Genomic DNA, 19,919 nt, shown 5'->3' with positions numbered 1-19,919 from the left:
TCTTCTTTCATACACAGCTCTCCAACCCTCAGGGATAACTCAATTTTACGAGCTTGAAAAAATGAACTCCCCATCAGCCTCTCACATACTCTAAAACACACCCTTGCTTTCTCTTCCTTGGTGATCAGTGGGGTAAATAGTGGGACAAGGAGAGGAAGGAGATTTGTCCTCTTTTCTTCTCATGTGATGTTTTAGCAATAGCACAATTTCAGAAGCCTACAGACATTTGCCATAACAAAGAGGCTGAGCAGTAAGGAGCAACCCTTTTTCTCCCTATGTGCTTCCGCTATGAATTGTCATGTATGAGAAACAAGGAGGGCTTTGGGAGACAGTGAAGGGCTGGAATGGAAGGGAAATTGGGAATTCTTATCTAGCTCAGATTTTGATCCTAGCTGGAGAAGGATTGAAGCAAGAATTAAAAGCTCACTTCGCATTTGAGGCTGGCTTTTACAAACTCCGGGTTTTTAGCGGAGCCTGGCTCAGGAGAACTTTGCAAGCAACTCTGTAGATTTCACCTGACTGCGACAAATTATAATAGCTGATTCTCTTTTCCTAGTATTTTGCATGTGATCAAAATAGCACTCTTTTAAAATAGCCAGTTGTAGGAAGGGGCCTTCACGTGTTTCGCTTTTGTGTTCTGCCTCTTATCTCAAGAACTCAAGCAACATATTCAGCTTTTACAGTATGTTGTCCTCAGAACAACCATGGGAGGTACACTAGGCAGAGAAATGGTTCAAGGCCACCAGTGAACTTGAAGGTTCAGAGCGAATTTGAGCCCAGGTCTATGCTCAACATTCCCTCCACCTTACCAGGAAATACCAACTTCATCAAGAGGTGTGGGGAGAGATGATCCCAGTCAAGTTATTCACAGACCAGAGCCTCTGCCCTCCCACTGATCACCCAGATGTAGCAGTTTAGCTAGGGAAAATTCATTCCACTAAGAAAGGTGCCTGCCAGGTTAGAAACATTACTTTCTAAAGATGACGTCTTACCATTCCATTTCTAGAGGAAGATAATAATTTTCTCACAAATCTATAAAGGAAATAACACATTTTTATCATTAATTTGTTTTTTCAAGGTCTTGTTACCATTTCCCCATAAAATAACATCTCTTGCTCCACCCATGATGAATCCTATTGACCAATCTGGGGAAACGGTGGAAAGTCAGCAACATAGTATGTAGTTACTTGTAAGAAAGGGGGCAATAGTCCTTTGGAAAGTGGGTCAGAAGCAAATTAATGAATACTTGATTCATTCATTCAACAAACCTAGCGTAAATCTAAAAGCAACCATAGAAGTTTTCATTTTTACAAAATGAAATGCATTTTTCCAGTTACAAAAGTCATCTGTGTGCTTAAAGCAAATCTTCTGAGGCATTGCTGGCTTTAAAAATGAAAATCACAAGTTGGAGTTAAAGACTTGGCACTGAGCAGGAAGAATGATCTAACACATGCTTCCTTGAACAGAAAAAGGAATTTCATAAAAGAACTGGGCAGATTTTGGTTTCTCTGATATTCAGCACTCGGCACTGCCTGAATCCATCCATGACGTCATTTGACCGTTGGCTTTCTTGTCAACAAGACCATAAAAATCCCTAATAATTATGACTGACCTCCTCCAAACTTTGATATTTTGATTCTCTATTCAAATCCATTGAAAGTAGCTAATATAATGACACCAGTTTTATGTTGCTCAGATTAACACACTTCCTTACTTACCATCCTTGAAACTCCTAATTGGGTTCGTCCCCGTTCCCAGCATCAAGGTGTCTCCCCTATACCCATGATGCAATAGGCATCAGTATTTGAGGAACAGAGGGATCCATTGTGTCTTCTATGAGATATTTTATTGCCTAAAGCAAAAGACAAGATGGGGCTCACCACCCCATTCCATATACAGAAGCTTTTGTCAGTTGAATCTTACTTCAGTATTTGTAATGGGATGGCATCCTCCACTATACCCTAGGCCAGGCCTGTCCAAAGTCCGCCTCAGGGGCCCTAATCTGGGCTGCTGGTTGGTTTAATCCAGCCCCCATGGCAGTTTATTACCTGGGGTAAAATCCTAAAGAAACCTCAGCAACAACTTTAACCCTAAAAAAAGGTCAACACGTTTGGTCGGCCCTTACGGCCCTTCACTTCATCAAATGTGTCCCTCTTTGAAAAGATACCACTACCCTAGGCCATGGGTTAGTTTAAGGGGGCAATGGCATGTTGTGCAGCATACACAGCTCTGCCCTGTAACAAATGGGAATGGCCAGAGGGCTGCCCCTGCTGCCCATCATCATCTGCGGAGGTCAGATGTGCATGGAAATATTCATGCTTACAGTTGCTTTCATAGGTACCTTCATCTAAAAATTATCCACATGTATGCTGCTTGAAACAATGCAGCGTATGTTTTTGTTTGTTTGTTTGTTTTGCTTTTGACCATACAAAATTTCAGGAAAGAAAGAAAAGTGGATCTTGTTTATGCTGGAACTGATGACCCTTTAAGAATACTGAATCGGTAGGACTCTTGAGTTTGTCAGCATGTCCCAAAGCCTGACTGAGCAAGAATTCCGGTAATGAGAGCCACCATTACACTTTTCCAGTAGTATCCAGGAAGAAAGTTTATATGGAGGAATTTGAACCTTGCAGAGAAGAAAAACAAAAAAGACCAGCAAGAGGCAATGTTGTGGTCATGTAGGCTTGCATTTATCGCTGCTTTTTCTCAACCATTTCTCATTTATTGTGTTTAAATAGTCTTCTTGAGGCAGTGTTGGTGGTCATTTTTTGAATCTGAAAGTAAGGTGAAGTAATAGGTGGAGGAGGGACCTCAGTACAAGTTCTTGGGGTTATTTACATGTGTGCATGTCATGAAGTCTGGCAGAAATATATAAATTATAATGGCAATTTTCTGTGAGGGGTAGCGGCTGAGCGACAAGATTTAAAGACTGTATGTCAGGTGAAAATAGTTAAAAGGTACGAGAGAGGGACTGAGTTACTTAAGATTAGACTCCTTAACCATCGTTTGTTGCGCTGAGTGTGTCATCCATGCCTTATTTAGTGTCATGGATCAGTGCTGCCCTTGCAGCCACTTGGAGCTTGAAACAATCTCTCATGTTCACCTACTGTGGACATTATCAAAGGGTTAGAGAACACATAATGTATCACCTTATTAGGAGGTGGCCTTAGAGACTCTTTTGAGTGCCTTCCTTGAGGAATCCAATAAATCTGTTACTGAACAGGTGGCAATGTCTCCGAATGCTGTGGTATTTCTTAGACCTGCTGTGATGGTTAGCTCCTAGTTTTGTCGCCCTAAATAATAATGGGTTCCACTGAGGCTGTGATTTTTGTACTGGTTCATATTTTGTGCTTTGTTTAATGGTCAGTCAGCCGTAATAAACATTTGATTGATTGATAGTGTCATGTTGGCAAAAGTTACTTAAAGAAGCACTTGGCAAGCTCAGCCCTGGTTCTGGCATGACTAACCCCGTTCACTTTTTTCACAGGACCTTAAATACCAAGGCAGCCTTGACTTGCTTTACTTTCTGGCATATTCTATTATGTAATCAGCCAAAACCTTTGCACATGATCTCCTCTATTTGTCCTGATATTATTAATGGCTTTGCAATATTTGACCAGGGGTAGCAAGAGTCATTCAGACATATCATACAGTCAACCAAGACCGCACAGTCTCTTAATTAAAACCTTTTGCTCAACATGTTGAAACATATAAGGCAACTTACATAGCAACTCCAATCCGGAGCCTGGTTAACATGGACTCCACGCGCTGTGAAATATATAGTGTACAGTAGATTGTGTCCTGCCTCTGGGCCTTTTTCACACCTTATAATTTTTAATATAAATTTTATATTACATGCTGAGATGTAATATCATGAACTGTGAATGTTTGAAAACATATGTTTTGTTTGGAGACACCCATTAGAGAGATTATCCAAGGTTCTTTGAGTAGTCACATGGTAGGAAATCTGATTTTATTGCCATCTTGTGTGTGAAAAGGCCTGCCTGGCTACCAGGCTTTACAACACATCTGTGTCTGCTGGTACTTCACCGTCTTAAAAGAGTTGGACAGTGGCTCCTCTGTGAGGGTTTACTGAAGAGATATAAAGGAACAGGAATGAAGTGTTTGTGGTATTATTTAGAATTTTCTGCATTTAGTTTAAGTAAATAATAATAATTTATTATTTATACCCCGCCCATCTGGCTGGGTTTCCCCAGCCACTCTGGGCGGCTTCCAAAAGAATATTAAAATACTGTGATACATCAAACATTAAAAGCTTCCCTAAACAGGGCTGCCTTCAGATGTCTTCTAAAAGTCTGGTAGTTGTTGTTCTCTTTGACATCTGGTGGGAGGGCGTTCCACAGGGAGGGCGCCACTACCGAGAAGGCCCTCTGCCTGGTTCCCTGTAACTTGGCTTCTCGCAGTGAGGGAACCGCCAGAAGGCCCTCGGTGCTGGACCTCAGTGTCCGGGTAGAACGATGGAGGTGGAGACGCTCCTTCAGGTATACTGGACCGAGGCCATTTAGGGCTTTAAAGGTCAGCACCAACACTTTGAATTGTGCTCGGAAACGTACTGGGAGCCAATGTAGGTGTTTCAAGACCGGTGTTATATGGCCTCGGCGGCCGCTCCCAGTCACCAGTCTGGCTGCTGCATTCTGGATTAGTTGTAGTTTCCGGGTCACCTTCAAAGCTAGCCCCACGTAGTGCGCATTGCAGTAGTCCAAGCGGGAGATAACCAGAGCATGCACCACTCTGGCGAGGCAGTCCGCGGGCAGATAGGGTCTCAGCCTCCGTACCAGATGGAGCTGGTACACAGCTGCCCTGGACACGGATTTAACCTGTGCCTCCATGGACAGCTGTGAGTCCAAAATGACTCCCAGGCTGCGCACCTGGTCCTTCAGGGGCACAGTTACCCCATTCAGGACCAGGGAATCCTCCACACCTGCCCGCCTCCTGTCCCCCAGAAACAGTACTTCTGTCTTGTCAGGATTCAATCTCAATCTGTTGGCGATCCATCCTCCAACCACCTCCAGACACTCACACAGGACCGTCACCGCCTTCACTGGTTCTGATTTGAAAGAGAGGTAGAGCTGGGTATCATCCGCATACTGATGAACACCCAGCCCAAACCCCCTGATGATCTCTCCCAGCGGCTGCATGTAGATGTTGAAAAGCATGGGGGAGAGGACAGAACCCTAAGGCACCCCACAAGTGAGAGCCCAGGGGTCTGAACACTCATCCCCCACCACCACTTTCTGAACACGGCCCAGGAGGAAGGAGCGGAACCACTGTATGACAGTACCCCCAGCTCCCAGCCCCTCAAGACGGTCCAGAAGGATGTTACGGTTGATGGTATCAAACACCGCTGAGAGATCCAGCAGAACTAGGAAACAGCTCTCACCTTTGTCCCTAGCCCGCCGGAGATCATCAACCAGTGCGACCAAGGCAGTTTCAGTCCTGTGATGAGGCCTGAATCCCGACTGGAAGGGATCCAAATGGTCCGCTTCTTCCAGGCGTGCCTGGAGTTGTTCAGCAACCACTCGCTCAATCACCTTGCCCAAGAATGGAAGATTTGAGACTGGGCGATAATTGGCCATCGTGGCCGCATCTAAAGATGGTTTTTTAAGAAGCGGTTTAATAACTGCCTCTTTCAGCGGGTCTGGGAAGGCTCCCTCACGGAGGGAAGCATTCACCACCCATTGGAGCCCATCGCCCAGTCCTTCCCGGCTAGCTTTTATAAGCCAGGATGGGCAAGAATCCAGGAGACAGGTGGTTGGTTTCACTCGTCCAAGCAGCCTGTCCACATCCTCAGAGGTAACAGATTGGAATTGATCCCACACAATTTGACTAGACAGGACTCTAGCACTCTCCCGCCCCGGCCCTGCTCCCACAGTGGCGTCTACCTCTTCCCGAATCTGAGCGACTTTATCTGCAAAAAACTAACAAAGGTCCCATCTGCACTATACTTCTAAATCAGTATCATCACCTTAAACAATCATGACTTCCTCCAAGGAATCCTGAGAACTGTAGTTTGTTAAGGGTGCTGAGGAGACCCCTATTCCCTTCACAGAGACACAATCCCCAGGGCTCTCTGGGAATTGGAATTTGTTGTTAAGCCACTCTTGGAATTGTAACTGAAGCAGAACCAGCATGGTTTCTTGCAAGGTCAAGTCCTGTCACACTAACCTATTAGAGTTCTTTGAAAGTGTCAACAAGCATATCGATAGAGGTGGTTCTGTAGACTTTCAATAATACTTTGACAATTGCATTTGCCATTTTACTGTCCATTCACCCAGTATGGAGAGATCTTTTTGCAGCTCCTTGCAATCTCATTTTGCTTTAACCATCCTGAACAATTTGGTATCATTAGCAAACTTGGCTGTATCACCGCTCAGCCCTAAGATAGTTTTTGAACAAGTTATAAAACGCAGGTCCCAATAGCAATCATTGGGTGACTCCACTTTTTTCAGTCAGGAGAATTATCCAGTTATTCCCACTCTGTGCTTCCTGTTACTTAACCAGTCCCTGAACCACAAAAGGATCTCACCTCTTTTTCTATGATTGCTAAGCTTCCTCAGAAGTCTTTCGTGAGGTACTTTCCCTGTAAGCAAGTGTGAAGTGATGCACATTGGGCCCAAAGCCCTAATTTCACATATACACTCATGAAGTCTGAACTGACAGTGTCTTGCCAGGAACAAGATCCTATAGCCGTGCTGGGTAGCTCAGTTCAGACATTGACCGAGTGTGCGCCAGCCGTGAAAAAAGTGAATTCTATGCTAGGGGTCATTAGGAAAGAAATTGAAAATAAAACTGTCAGGATCATAATGCCTTTATACAAATCTATGGTGCAAGTGCACTTGGAATACTGTGTTCATTTCTGGCTACCTCATATCTCCTCAGAAAGGATATTGTAGAGTTGGAAAAGGTTTGGAAAAAGGGCAGCCAAAATGATCAAGGGGATGGACCAATTCCCCTATGTGGGAAGGTTACAACCTTTGGAGCTTTCTCGTTTAGAATAAAGGCAAGTATGGAGGGACATGACAGAAGTGCATGGTTAGGAGAAAGTGGATAGATGTTTTCCTCCCTTTTGTGTTAATACGAAAGTTGTGCTCATTCAATGATGCTGGAGATTCAGGACAAACAAAAGGAAACACTTCTTCATGCATCAAGCAATTGTTTTATGAAACTCACTGCCACAAGATTTGGTGATGGACAATATCCTGAAGGCTGTAAAATGGGATTGGACAGATAACATGAAAAATAAGGCTGGTCACAATGGCTATATGTAGCCTTGAGGTTCATAGACCGTTTGCACCAAAATATCAGCTGCTGGCAGCCTTGCTTATAGCCTTCCCGGAGGCATTTGGTTGGCCACTGCAGGAATCAGGATGCTGAACCAGCCATACTGCTGGTCTGATTCACAACGGCTTTTGTTACATCCTAATTATGTCCCAGTAAGCTTCCCCTTGCTTTTCGGGCTTTCAGCAGGCCCACAAGCATCTCATACTCAGCAGGGTCCCACACCCACCCTCAGCTGCAAGCTATTTTGTAGAAGCTAGCTCACTTCACCCTAATTGAGGAGCCATCAATGTTCCCCTCACCCCTTAGCTCTTTTGTCACATCTCTGCTGGACTGGCTTCAAGCATTATTTTGAGGACAATTTCCCACATGTGCATCATGCCAATGAAGTTTACTGTTATTCCTTATCCTGACATTTATTCTTTTCACATAAAGGCTTCCTTGGATTGTTTGTTTTTTGTTGGTTTATGTTTTATTGTTTTATTGTATGTTTGCTTATGAGAGCCAGTGTGGTGTAGTGGTTAAGAGCAGTAGATTCCTAATCTGGTGAACCGGGTTCATGTCTCCGCTCCTCCACATGCAGCTGCTGGGTGACCTTGGGCTAGTCACACTTCTCTGAAGTCTCTCAGCCCCACTCACCTCACAGAGTGTTTGTTGTGGGGGAGGAAGGGAAAGGAGAATGTTAGCCGCTTTGAGACTCCTTCGGGTAGTGATAAAGCGGGATATCAAATCCAAACTCTTCTTCTTCTCTTCAATGTGATTGGGCAACTGTGTTCACTGCTTCAGCCCCTGCAGGTTAATGGAAAGCTAAATGTTGCATCTATTTTATTTTCAATTTAGCATGGTCAAAATTATTATCTCAAAAGCCCTTTAAATCGAGTTATAACATCTCACTTCTGCATCCCTTAAATTGCTGAATTATGATTCAACAGGCTTCACAGAAGAGCCCGATTCCTCCCTCCTCCCCTTTACATATTTCAAGTTTTATGTTTCTTTCCATTAAAGTTTCCAACCTTTCTCAGACGTATTTAGTTTGGCAAAAGGAGTAATGTTGAGTCATGGAAAAGATTTGAGAATGAGCTACTGAAAATGTATCTAATTTCTCTTTGTGTAATTTAGGAGCAGGCAATGGATAAGTGGGTAGAATCACAAAGTAACAAGTGGTTGTTGGAGGGGGGTTTTCGGTCTTCAACCCTACTTAAATTTGATGGCCCAAATGTAGCCTTTCAAAAATCTCTAGGCTAATGCTTCATTTTCTCTAAATTAGATAGTGTGTGTATGTTCTTTAAACACCAAGAGATTAAATTCTCTTGTTTTTGATAGGGGTGATGTTGCCACTGCTTAAGCTGAATCTCAAACTCTGCATTTCAGTGTTACATCAGTGCCGTGCTTGGAGTAGGCCCCACTGTGTTCAGAAAGGCTTTCTTCTGAGTATACATGCATAGCATGGGGCTGCACAGTGTCAGTCCTAAGCGCACTTTGGAAATCAGTGGGATCCCCTTCTGAGTTAACATAGTAAAGTGGTTTCTGTCTCTTGCAATCAGAATGACAGAACCTCCTCAAAATAAAAAAAATTCCTTCCAGTAGCACCTTAAAGACCAACTAAGTTAGTTCTTGGTATGAGATTTCGTGTGCATGCACACTTCTAACTTAGTTGGTCTTTAAGGTGCTAACTTAGTTGGTCTTTAAGGTGCTACTGGAAGGAATTTTTTTATTTTGACTATGGCAGACCAACACGGCTACCTATCTGTAACTAGAACCTCCTCAGACTTCCTCAGACCAGTCCAATGTATTTGGGGGTGCCTAGAAATGGAGCTCAACATTTTTGTGGATTCAGGACTGTAAACCCAACAATTTTTGGCAGTTCTAGGGTGCAATCACTGTCTATTCACCTCATTTAAAAATGAGGCGAAAGAAGCCTCAGGCTTGTCTGTTGCTTGTCTGCCAATTCGCCCTAAAGCATCTTCCTACAACACTCACTGGGTTCTCTCACTGCGAGAAGTGAAGTTACAGGGAATTAGGCAGAGGGTCTTCTCGGCAGTGTCACCTCCCTGTGGAACACCCTCCCATCAGATATCAAGGAGATAAAGAACTACACAAGTTTTAGAAAACATCAGAAGGCAGACCTATATCGTGAAGTTTTTAAAGGTTGAAAGCAGCTCAGAGTGGCTGGGGAAACCCAGCAAGATGGGCAGGGTATAAATAATAAAATTATTATTAATATTATTATTAATTATTATTACTACTACTACTCAGGATTCACCTGTAAACATGTTTTCTTAGTTCAGTTTTCATCAGTGGATTGATATTTACTTATTTATGCCTATTTCTAAGCTGCCTTTCAGGGAGGATTTTTTTTAAAAAAAGAAATTTAAAACATCAGAAACATGTTTTCTTAAGATTGATGTCTTTGTCTAATACAGAGGTGGAAAACCCCATAATGGCCCCATATGTTGTTGGACCCCTGCACCCCAATAGTTTCTACCAGCATGGCCAATGATTAGGGAGAATGGGAACATCTGGCAACATCTGGAGGCTGCATGGTCCCCTTCCCTGGTCTAATGTCATACTGAAAATATTTTATATTCACTTATGCGGCAATCCTATAGACCAAAAGTCATTTTATTGTCATATTATATGGCTCTTCCCCCAACCCCAATGATCTTCAGGACAACAACCTATCTACAACACAAAATGGTCACAGCACCTTCACACAACTACAGTTTCTTAAGATTCCTTTGGGAAACCTAAACTTGTTCAAACCTGGTTTAGGATAGTAATGTAGATGTGATCCATAATAATAGGCCCTACATAAAGAGTCCTGTTGTGGTCATGTCCTGCTCGAAGGCTTCCAACAGGCCACTGTGAGAATAGGATTCAGGGGTCTTCTTGAATGAAAGCAAGTGAGTTCATCACTATGTGGAAGACAGACAGCTGACTGAAGTAAACAAAAAGCTGGTTGAGGATACTGTTTCACTGAAGCTTAAGCCAAGTCAAGAGTGCAAAGTCTCTCAGACTGCTGCCTTTCCGTTTTACTTTTTCCTTTGAGGTAATATACAACTGCTCCAAGGATAACCCCACTGCCTGACCTCCTCTGAACTGGAAACTGGAAATGCTAATTGCTGTGGTTGCAATTTCCAAACCAGTGGTGTGGGCCAGAAACTGTACTTATTTAGGCCCATCTTCCCATTTTGTAATAGTTATGTTCTTCAAAAATGACAGAAAATGAGAGAGATTTGTGTCAGCAATGACAGTAAATAAGTACGCAGTCCCTTTACTTTACATGCCTTTGCAATTCATATCTCATTGGGGCCATTTTGGACCTAGTTTGTTCTCTTATCACTAAAGTATCCTATCACTAAAGTCCTCATTGGTACCCTAGACTTTCAGTTAGAGTAATGAAACCTCATGCCACATGTGTTGATATATATTATCTGTGTTCCTGGCTGGGTCTTATATACCTTGATGAAGTGCTGTGATAATTGTACCACTGAGTTAATTGTAATCCTATGCTCCACTGTGGTGTAGGGTCAGAGAAGAAGTAAACAGAGGGAAAGGCTGGAGAAACCCTTTGTGAGGAAAGGTTACAAAAGACAGCGGGGGGGGGGGCATGATAAAGATACCCAGTGTGGAGAAACTGGGTAGATAATTTTTCTCTGTTTCTCATAAGGCGAGACTGTGGAGAACAGACAAAAGACATTCTCACAGTGCATAGTTAAACTAAGGAATTTGCTGCCACAATATGCAATGGTGGGCCACCAACTTAGATGGCTTAAAAGGGGGGTTAGAAAAAATCACAAAGGATAAAGCTATCAGTAGATACTAGTCATGATATCTATATGTTATATCCAGCACCAAGTTGGCAGCTATGGGGAAAAGGAAGCTGAACTAGGTAGGTCTTTGGTCTGATCCAGCAGGCCTCTTAAGTTATCTCTTGAGAAACTCCATTTTCCACAAGAGACTTTTAACTTACACCACCTTTTGTTACAGGTATAATGTTATACCACCATCAGGGATAGAACCAACTACTAAGCAAACATGAACACCTGTGTTGAGAACAACACCCATTCCACCCCTTCAAATGCACTTAGCTCTGCTAAATTTTTATCCTTTTACTGCAGGACACCCACAGTCCTGCTTGGCAGGGGGTTGGACTCGATGGCCCTTGTGGTCTCTTCCAACTCTATGATTCTATGATTCATAGTTTGCACAAGTGTTAGCCATCACTGCAGAGGGCTCACAACACTGGTGCATTTTCCCCCATAGGGAAACCGCTGGTGCAAGGGAGTTTAGGAGCAATTCTATCATAGATGGATATCCTGTGCCAGGTCCTGCTAATTTTGTGTTTTTTATACATAACTGTACAAAATAAATGCTCTTTTAGTCTTTAGCTATGCATTGTGGCATTATTTTACTGTTGTATTATTATTTAGTACTCTATATTAAATTTGTATACTGCTCTATACCCGTAGATCTCAGGGTGGTCCAGAACATATAATATGTTGCAGTAATCTAACTTAGAGGTTACCAGAGTGTAGACATCAGTAGTTAGGTTTTCCCTGTCCAGATAAGGGCACAGCTGGGCCACCAGCTGAAGTTGATGGAAGGCACTCCACGCCACTGAGGCCACCTGAGCATCAAGTGACAGCAAAGTATCAATGAGTGCCCCCAAGCTACGTACCCACTCCTTCAGAGGGAGTTTAACCCCATCAAGAGCAGGCAACTTCCCAGCCATCTGGTCTAGGGAACCGCCCACTAACAGTGCCTCAGTCTTATCTGGATAGAGCTTCAGTTTGTTGGCTCTCATCCAGTCCATTATTGAAGTAAGATGACAGTCCAGAACATCCACTGCCTCCCATGCAGGTGTACAGGAGAAAGAAGTAGAGCTGTGTGTCATCAGCATATTGCTGACAATATACTCCAAACCTCTGGATAACCCCACTCATGTACCGTATTTTTCGCTCTATAACACGCACCCGACCATAACACGCACATAGTTTTTTAGAGGAGGAAAATCCGTAGGCATGCCACCCGTAGGCATTCCCACCATAACACGCACAGACATTTCCCCTTACTTTCTAGGAGGAAAAAAGTGAGTGTTATGGTGCAAAAAATACGGTAGATGTTAAACAGCATGGGGGATAAAATCGAATGCTGTGAACCCCACATTGAAGGCTCCATGGGGCTGAAAAGACTCCCCAAGCAACAGCCCTGGGGAAAGTCCACCCAAGTAGGACTGGAACCACCGCAAAGCGGTGCCACCCACTGAGATTGCAGCTCCAGAAGGATACTATGGTTCATGGTACTAAAAGCTGCTAAGAGGTCGAGGAGAATTAACAGGGAAACATTTTCTCTCCTCACAGAGGTCATTATACAGGGTGACCAAAGCAGTTTCTGTGCCAAAACCAGGCCTAATCCCGATTGTAAATAACTGGTTCAAATAATATTTTGGTGAAAATTATAGTGCCATCTTCTACTGTGTGGTGTGTGGCTTTTCTTTGATTTCCGAAAGCTCTGATTATTGCTTTCACGAAAGTGGCTGTACATTTCTCCTGTTACTAAAGTCCTGATGAATAAACAAGGGCGATACCAGGAAGTTTTATGTGTTTGATTCAAATGCATGTCTTCCCAAAGATCAGTGATGATTCAAAACAGATGAATCTTAAAGATGTCAAAACAGATTTAAATTTTAAAATAAATCCAATTTGATGGCACTATTAGCAATCAAGTAACAGACAACAGATTTTTATTTCAAATCATTCTTTTTTTTTAGATTATGACACAAGCAGAGGCCACCCAGTTTAAATAAAAACAGGGGGTGTAATTCCCAAAAATGCAACTGCCGTGGTACCTCGGGTTACATATGCTTCAGGTTACATACGCTTCAGACTCCGCTAACCCAGAAATAGTACCTCGGGTTAAGAATTTTGCTTCAGGATGAGAACAGAAATCGCACAGCGGCAGTGCGGCAGCAGGGGGAGGCCCCATTAGCTAAAGTGCTGCTTCAGGTTAAGAACAGTTTTAGGTTAAGAACGGACCTCTGGAACGAATTAAGTACTTAACCCAAGTTACCACTGTATAGTTGCTCAGGACAGATGTCTCAAAGACGTTAAGAGACGTTGGAGAACAACAGGAGATTAGCAAATTAGAGGCTATATATATATATATATATATATATATATGCTTTCGTAGATTTTTAATACTATACCATACTGTTAGTCTTGTAGAGGTAAATAAACATTTGACAAACATGTTTAACTTATCTTGAGCTTCATATTATGCAGGCCACAGTCAAACTCTATGACTCATTCTATACAGGTAGCGATGGGGGAGAAATTCAATTTAGTTTGCATTTAAAGTTAAAACTACTTAATTCACACTTTCTGTAACGATATGAGAACCAAAACACAGCCATCATTTGAACTTTGCACTGCTCTGAATTTTGTGGTGCAGTTCTCCAACCAAAAAAATAAAAATGCATAGGTTGGGGAGAATATTCATAAAATGCATATAGCATACAAAAATGCACTATATTAGGGAAATTGCTTGTGTGTGTGTGTGTGTGTGTGAACACTGCATACAAAAAGGTATTTATTAGCAAAAATTCACACTAATATATTGACAAATTTTCATGATTTGATTTCTTTCCCATCCCGCAAATTGCTGCAGAAAAATGTGGAGAACCAGATCTTAGATTAGAAAAATGGGAAACTGAGAGGATCAAAGTTGATTCTCGATCCATCCCTATATACAAGTATAAATTAAAAGTCAGAAACTTCCTGATGGAGAGGAATATAGAGTGGACAGCTAAAAGGTCTGACAATGTTAATGATGAGGGCAAGAAAAGATCTACACAAAGTCCGTACAGTATCTACACAGCTACCAAATAGGGATCTGTGCCAGACATGCATGCCATGGTTAAGAGAAAAGAAAATGGGCTGAAAAGGAGGATAACCCATTTGACTGCTCTATACAAAACTTCCAAGGAAACTGAAAGCTTATGAGCGTCACCCTACTGAGCCAATATGATGCCAATGGCCTCGTCCAATAAAAGCTTTCATTGGGTGGAACATTAGTTGAAGTGTATATTCTCCAAACATTAGTACAGTCGTATTCAGAAGTCAAACAGAATCCGTTCCGGAAGTCCGTTCAACTTCCAAAACATTTGACTTCCAAAGCGTGACTTCTGCAGCCAATCGGAAGCTACAGAGGCCCTGTTGGACATTCGACTTCCCAAAGAACGTTTGAAAACCGGAACAGTAACTTCCTGTTTTTGATCGTTCTGGAGCCGGAACGTTCAACTCCCAGGGCATTCAGGAGCCAAGGTACAACTGTACCTCAAATGAGCTAGCATAGCTTAGGGTTGCTTTATTATTTGTCTAGAACTGGCTGTTCTCTCAGCTGGTCAGATTTTTGAAGACAATTGTAGATTATTAGATTATTGTCAAGTTAGTTCGCATTTCTGTTTTTCTGCCACCAGAAATTGATGTTCCCCCAGATCTTTTAACACTTTTTGAGACCCAGAATCCAAATATATATTACACCCTTCACTACATGCACCCTTAGCTTTTCAAAAATTGACTGCTCCTCAGTATTATCCAGGCTAGGTGTTTAAAGCAGATAGGTTTACTGCTAGCTACTGAATCATCAGCAATTGTCCTACTTAAACTTCAAGATACACCAGTCACTTTAAAAAAGAGAGAGAGAGAGTAAGGGCTGACCTAAAGATTTGACTTCCTGTCACACAGAACATCCTAACACACTTAAAACGAATCTTCTGATAAGAATATGAGAGGCATTCAGTGAAAACTAATAATTCATGACATGAGTTAAAAATAATGATTGCTGAAACTGAAGGGACATATAGTCTGCAATTGCATTTTAAAAATTAACAAAGGTTACTCAGGGTTCCAAGTGCTGGCTTTTCCTAGAAATTTAGATATTCCTCTTTTTTTAAAAAAAGCCCACAAATTGGGATTCAAAGTACACAAACAACAGGAAACTGTAAGAACAATCAAAACCCATTCAAGTACACTTAATGCAAGTCTTCTGGCATAATGCGTGTTTTATAAGGTGATTCATATCTTCTTCACTGAACATTAAAAATACCAGGTAAGGAGCTCTGCCACTGTGGTAAATTGTCTTTTGTCCTCGTGACTTAGAGAAGCAAGAATAGGTATAATTTGTTTGGCTGATGCCAGCAACAAGTGCTATTTTAGTGCCAGAGAGCAAAGTTAAATGCAGACATACCATTTTGCAAGCACAAGATCACTCTGATAAGTGATTTTCAGGCTTGTATGCATGGAGAACATCATCATAATGATAATAATAATAAAATTTTATTTATACCCCGCCCTCCCTGGCCAGAGCTGGGCTAAGGGCAGCTAACACCAGTAAAATCACAATAAAAACATAATAGGGGAGGGGGGGACAATTTAAAATATGGGTTAAAATACAATTTAAAAAGCAGCCTCATTTTAACAGTAGCCCATAGTTCAAAACCATAAGGGGAGGGAAACATAAGAGTCCAAACCAAAGGTCAGGCGGAACAGCTCTGTCTTGCAAGCCCTGCGGAAATATGTCAAGTCCCGCGGGGCCCTAGTCTCCTGTGACAGAGTGTTCCACCAAGTTGGGACCAGTACTGAAAAGGCCCTGGCCCTAGTTGAGACCACCTTGCGACTTGGGACCTCCAAAGTGTTGTCATTTGTGGACCTTAAGGTCCTCCGTGGGATATACCAGGAGAGGTGGACACTTAGAGATGCTGCCAAAGAAGGGTGTGCCATGTGTTGCTACCTGCCCTTTTGACTTTTGCCATGTCCAGAGTGTACCCCTGGAATTGTCTCACTAATGTAACTTGCTTATCTTAAGAGCATATACTAAGAGCATAAGAACATAGAAACATAAGACAAGCCCAACTGGATCAGACCAAAGGCTTGCCTAGTGCAATATCCTGTTCCTCACAGAGGCCAACAGATGCCTCTAGGAAGACTGTGAAATTGCCCCCTGACACTCCCACTGTTGTTCCCAAGCGACTGATATTCAGGGGTTTTAGATTTAACTCTGCAAAAAATAAAATAAAGCAGTTTGTGGGAAAGCACGTTATGCACCTTTTGTTTTAAATGATATTCAGACGCAAGAATCATTTTTAGATTTTGTCCCAACTGTAAAATGTATCCTTTCAATTTGTCCTGAGGGATTAAAAAGATGTAAAATTATATTCCTTACTGGATCCATGGTCAAAGCATAGACCCTTAAGCCAATGTGTCAGTGGTTTGAAAACTGAAACACAATTCCAGTATACAAGAGGCAATTAGGAAGAAAAAATGTGTGGGTAGAGAGTTGGAGTCACATAATACTAAATCATGAAAATAACTACCGTACTAACATTCCCACTGAAATTACATTTTTGATCATGGCTTTCCTGCATCATATATGTACAATGTCAGCAGATGAAACAGTGTCAAATGACAGCTTTGCCAGAAAAAAATTATCCATTGGTGTGCTGTCCAGGCCAGCACTATGTGTAAGGAATATCTTATATGAAACTTATTATACCAGCTCACCTTAGACTTCTGTAATAGAATCTACTGAGGGAGCAGATTATTGCCCAGCTTCCATGTAAACAGTGAGAAATCTACTCAGTGACCCCAGTTCACTGAAATTTCTGGAAAACAACAGTGCAGGTTTGGAAGGGCCATGCTTGAGCATGAAAAGAAGTATATTGAATGCTTTTAAAGATATAAAATTCCTAGAACTGTTGGAAAGACTCTTGCATGTGAACTCTCCCATCCAAGTTGCTCAACAGTGTGACTCCAGTCGAGGAGGCTGACATCAGACTCTTGTGTAACGCATGAGCACAGGCATGCCAGTTTTGCAAACACATTCCGTAATTTTAAAATCTCACCAACATGTTATATATAGTTCAAGGTAGTTTTCCTAAGTATGAACTCACTTGTGTGCAGAGTTACTTCCTCTTTATTCAAAGGAAAGAGGCAATCTGATAGAACATAGTCAGGGGCAATAGAGCTTCCACAAAAAGGGTTCCATCTGTTTGCAGAAGAGCTGGCAATCCAGTGGAGGCTGATGCTCCTGGAAGGGGAGGAGATTTTTCTCCAATTCCTCCTTCTGCTTCCCATGCCACTCTGGAGAGTCTTCTGGAGAATCTCAGAAATCACCCTGTTATATTTGTGGCAAGCAGACTTTTTTTGCTCAAAGGAATAATTTTTTGCTCAAAGGAATAATTTCATTTCTTGCAGGTGCATCAGTATAGCAGGCAGAGTTCCATGGTAGGTGCTAATGGAACAGATGAGTGGCTTTTCCAACAATATCTAGGATTCCAAGTCTCTTTCCCTGGAGTGTTTCATGGCTGAAAGTTGTTGCATCCAATTTGATTATACAGTGGTACCTCGGGTTACATACACTTCAGGTTACATATGCTTCAGGTTACAGACTCCGCTAACCCAGAAATAGTGCTTCAGGGTAAGAACTTTGCTTCAGGATGAGAACAGAAATTGGACTCCGGCAGCACGGCGGCAGCAAGAGGCCCCATTAGCTAAAGTGGTGCTTCAGGTTAAGAACAGTTTCAGGTTAAGAACAGACCTTCGGAACGAATTAAGTACTTAACCAGAGGTACCACTGTATATTGTACTTATGATAGCATAGTATTTCAGCAATAGGCATGTGTTTTGTATTCTGCTCAGCTCTGCCACTTACTTTATTACTTAGATACACTTCATACATAACCTGAGTAGGAATATGTCCCTCTCCTCCCATAGTCACTTCCTCCCATAGTGTATGACACAATGGCTGCATGTACATCCTATTCAACCTCACTTTCCTTGCAACATGTTTTAGAAAATCCCCGTAAGTTGGGTTCTCTATAGCCACTAGGGATGGAGGAGAAATCAATTCACACGTTCTGAAAACAATACACAAACAGAAGCACATCCATCCTTCAAAATCTGCATTTCTCTGAATTTTGCAAAGCAGCTCTCTAGCCAAGTAATGAGTACAAAACTGCACATATTAGGATAACCTGTGCATAAAAGCACATGTATTAGTGAAAATAACATACAAAAATGTGTTATATAGAAGAATATTGCTTTGCAAAAAAGTGTATGTTAGGCACAATTGCACACAAGCATATACATTAGGAAAAATTCACACTAAAATCCTTACGAAATTTTATTTATATATAACTCTAACTCTACCTAACTACACACACACACACACACACACACACACACACACACACACATATAACAAAGGGATGTACAAATGTGGAGAACTGAACATAAATCTGGAAAAATTAGAAACAAAAACAGAAAGATTCATCCATCCCTAATTACCATATAAGTGATTTGAGAGAGCTCCCAAAATAATGTTTTTGGGGTCCAACTCAAAGCTTGGAGACAATTTTCTAGGGGGAGTTGCAAGCGGCAAGATACACAGAGACATTTTTCACTCCTGTTATAAAATTAAATTTCTGACTTCCAAATTAGAGTGCTTTCTGAATAAAGGCACAGCTCATTACCTCAGCCAAATCTGAGTGGTCCAATGATGCCAGGTATTCCTGAGAGTTTGGCTGAGGAACAGGCCTTAAGTGACTAAGCACGTGATGAACAGAATAGTTCAAAAGTATTGTATAGAGGTGTTTGCTAGTGGTGGTAACTAAGGAAGGGACTGTGGGGACTAGAAAGCACATGAGGGATTCTTCAGAAAAAATATGGGATGTGCTCCAAATAGATCTTAACATGATGTTGCGACCTCAGTTGCTTCTCCTGTCTTAGAATGAAAGTGCCATATCACTGCTACTAAATCTTCAGCCGGTACAATGTCTGACATGGCAGCTTACAACCTGAACTCATAAATTAAGAATGTCTACTCTATTAAATGACTTCTATAATTATTGCTAGCTTCAACACTAAAATGTTAGCAATAGGTTTGTATGCCTGAAATGCTGTGTTCTTTTTACAGCAAATCAGTTTGGATGATATTCTAGATCTTTGCCAGATGTGACAAAGGAACACTGAAGCCCAAAGCTTGCTTATCCTTAAATCACCCCTCTCACTCTTTTCCCCCTCACACACACACACTCCCCAAAGTGGGGAGAGAGAAAGATTTGAATTCTGATCTTTCAAGATAAATATTAATTTTTAAAGCTCTGCTGACCCTTATTACATTAAAATCAGTATGAGTAGATTTTAAAATGCTGGCGCTAAGAACATAAAACCTTTCCTAAGTCCCGATTATCAGCACAAAAGACCTAATGTAGTGACGTCACCTTGGAAAGAAGGCAAGGATAATCTCCTGCTCATTGCCACATTATTGAGGAACTGAGAGTATTCCTGATGAATACACCTCTCGGCTCATACATATGCTTAATTAGGATTGACTTGGAACACTGCATGGTGCACAGATGGAACAAGTTACGGATTGTATAAGCGGCAGTGTCTCTGGTTTTCAGCGTGGTTAAGTGTCTTGTCTTCCTACTGTACTGCAACACTTTCCAAGCATTTTTGAATATTTAACAAGTCTCCAATGGTGATTTCCTCCAGAACCAGATGTCGGCTTTGCAACTTTCTGCAGTATAAAGTTGACGGGAAAGGGTGGGGGGAGGA

General features: G+C 41.9%; 1 protein-coding gene across 4 annotated transcripts in view; it reads left to right on the top strand.

Moving 5' to 3' along the window:
- The window catches only part of IGF1 (insulin like growth factor 1), a 64,604-nt gene that overhangs the window by 16,771 nt on the left and 27,914 nt on the right, over positions 1-19,919 (top strand). The gene's annotated exons all lie outside the window — the stretch shown is intronic.

The sequence above is a fragment of the Podarcis liolepis genome (genome assembly GCF_965112155.1).
Source record: "Podarcis liolepis genome assembly, chromosome: 10".
NCBI classification, from domain to species: Eukaryota; Metazoa; Chordata; class Lepidosauria; order Squamata; family Lacertidae; genus Podarcis; species Podarcis liolepis.
This window is presented reverse-complemented; position numbering and strand designations above follow the sequence as displayed.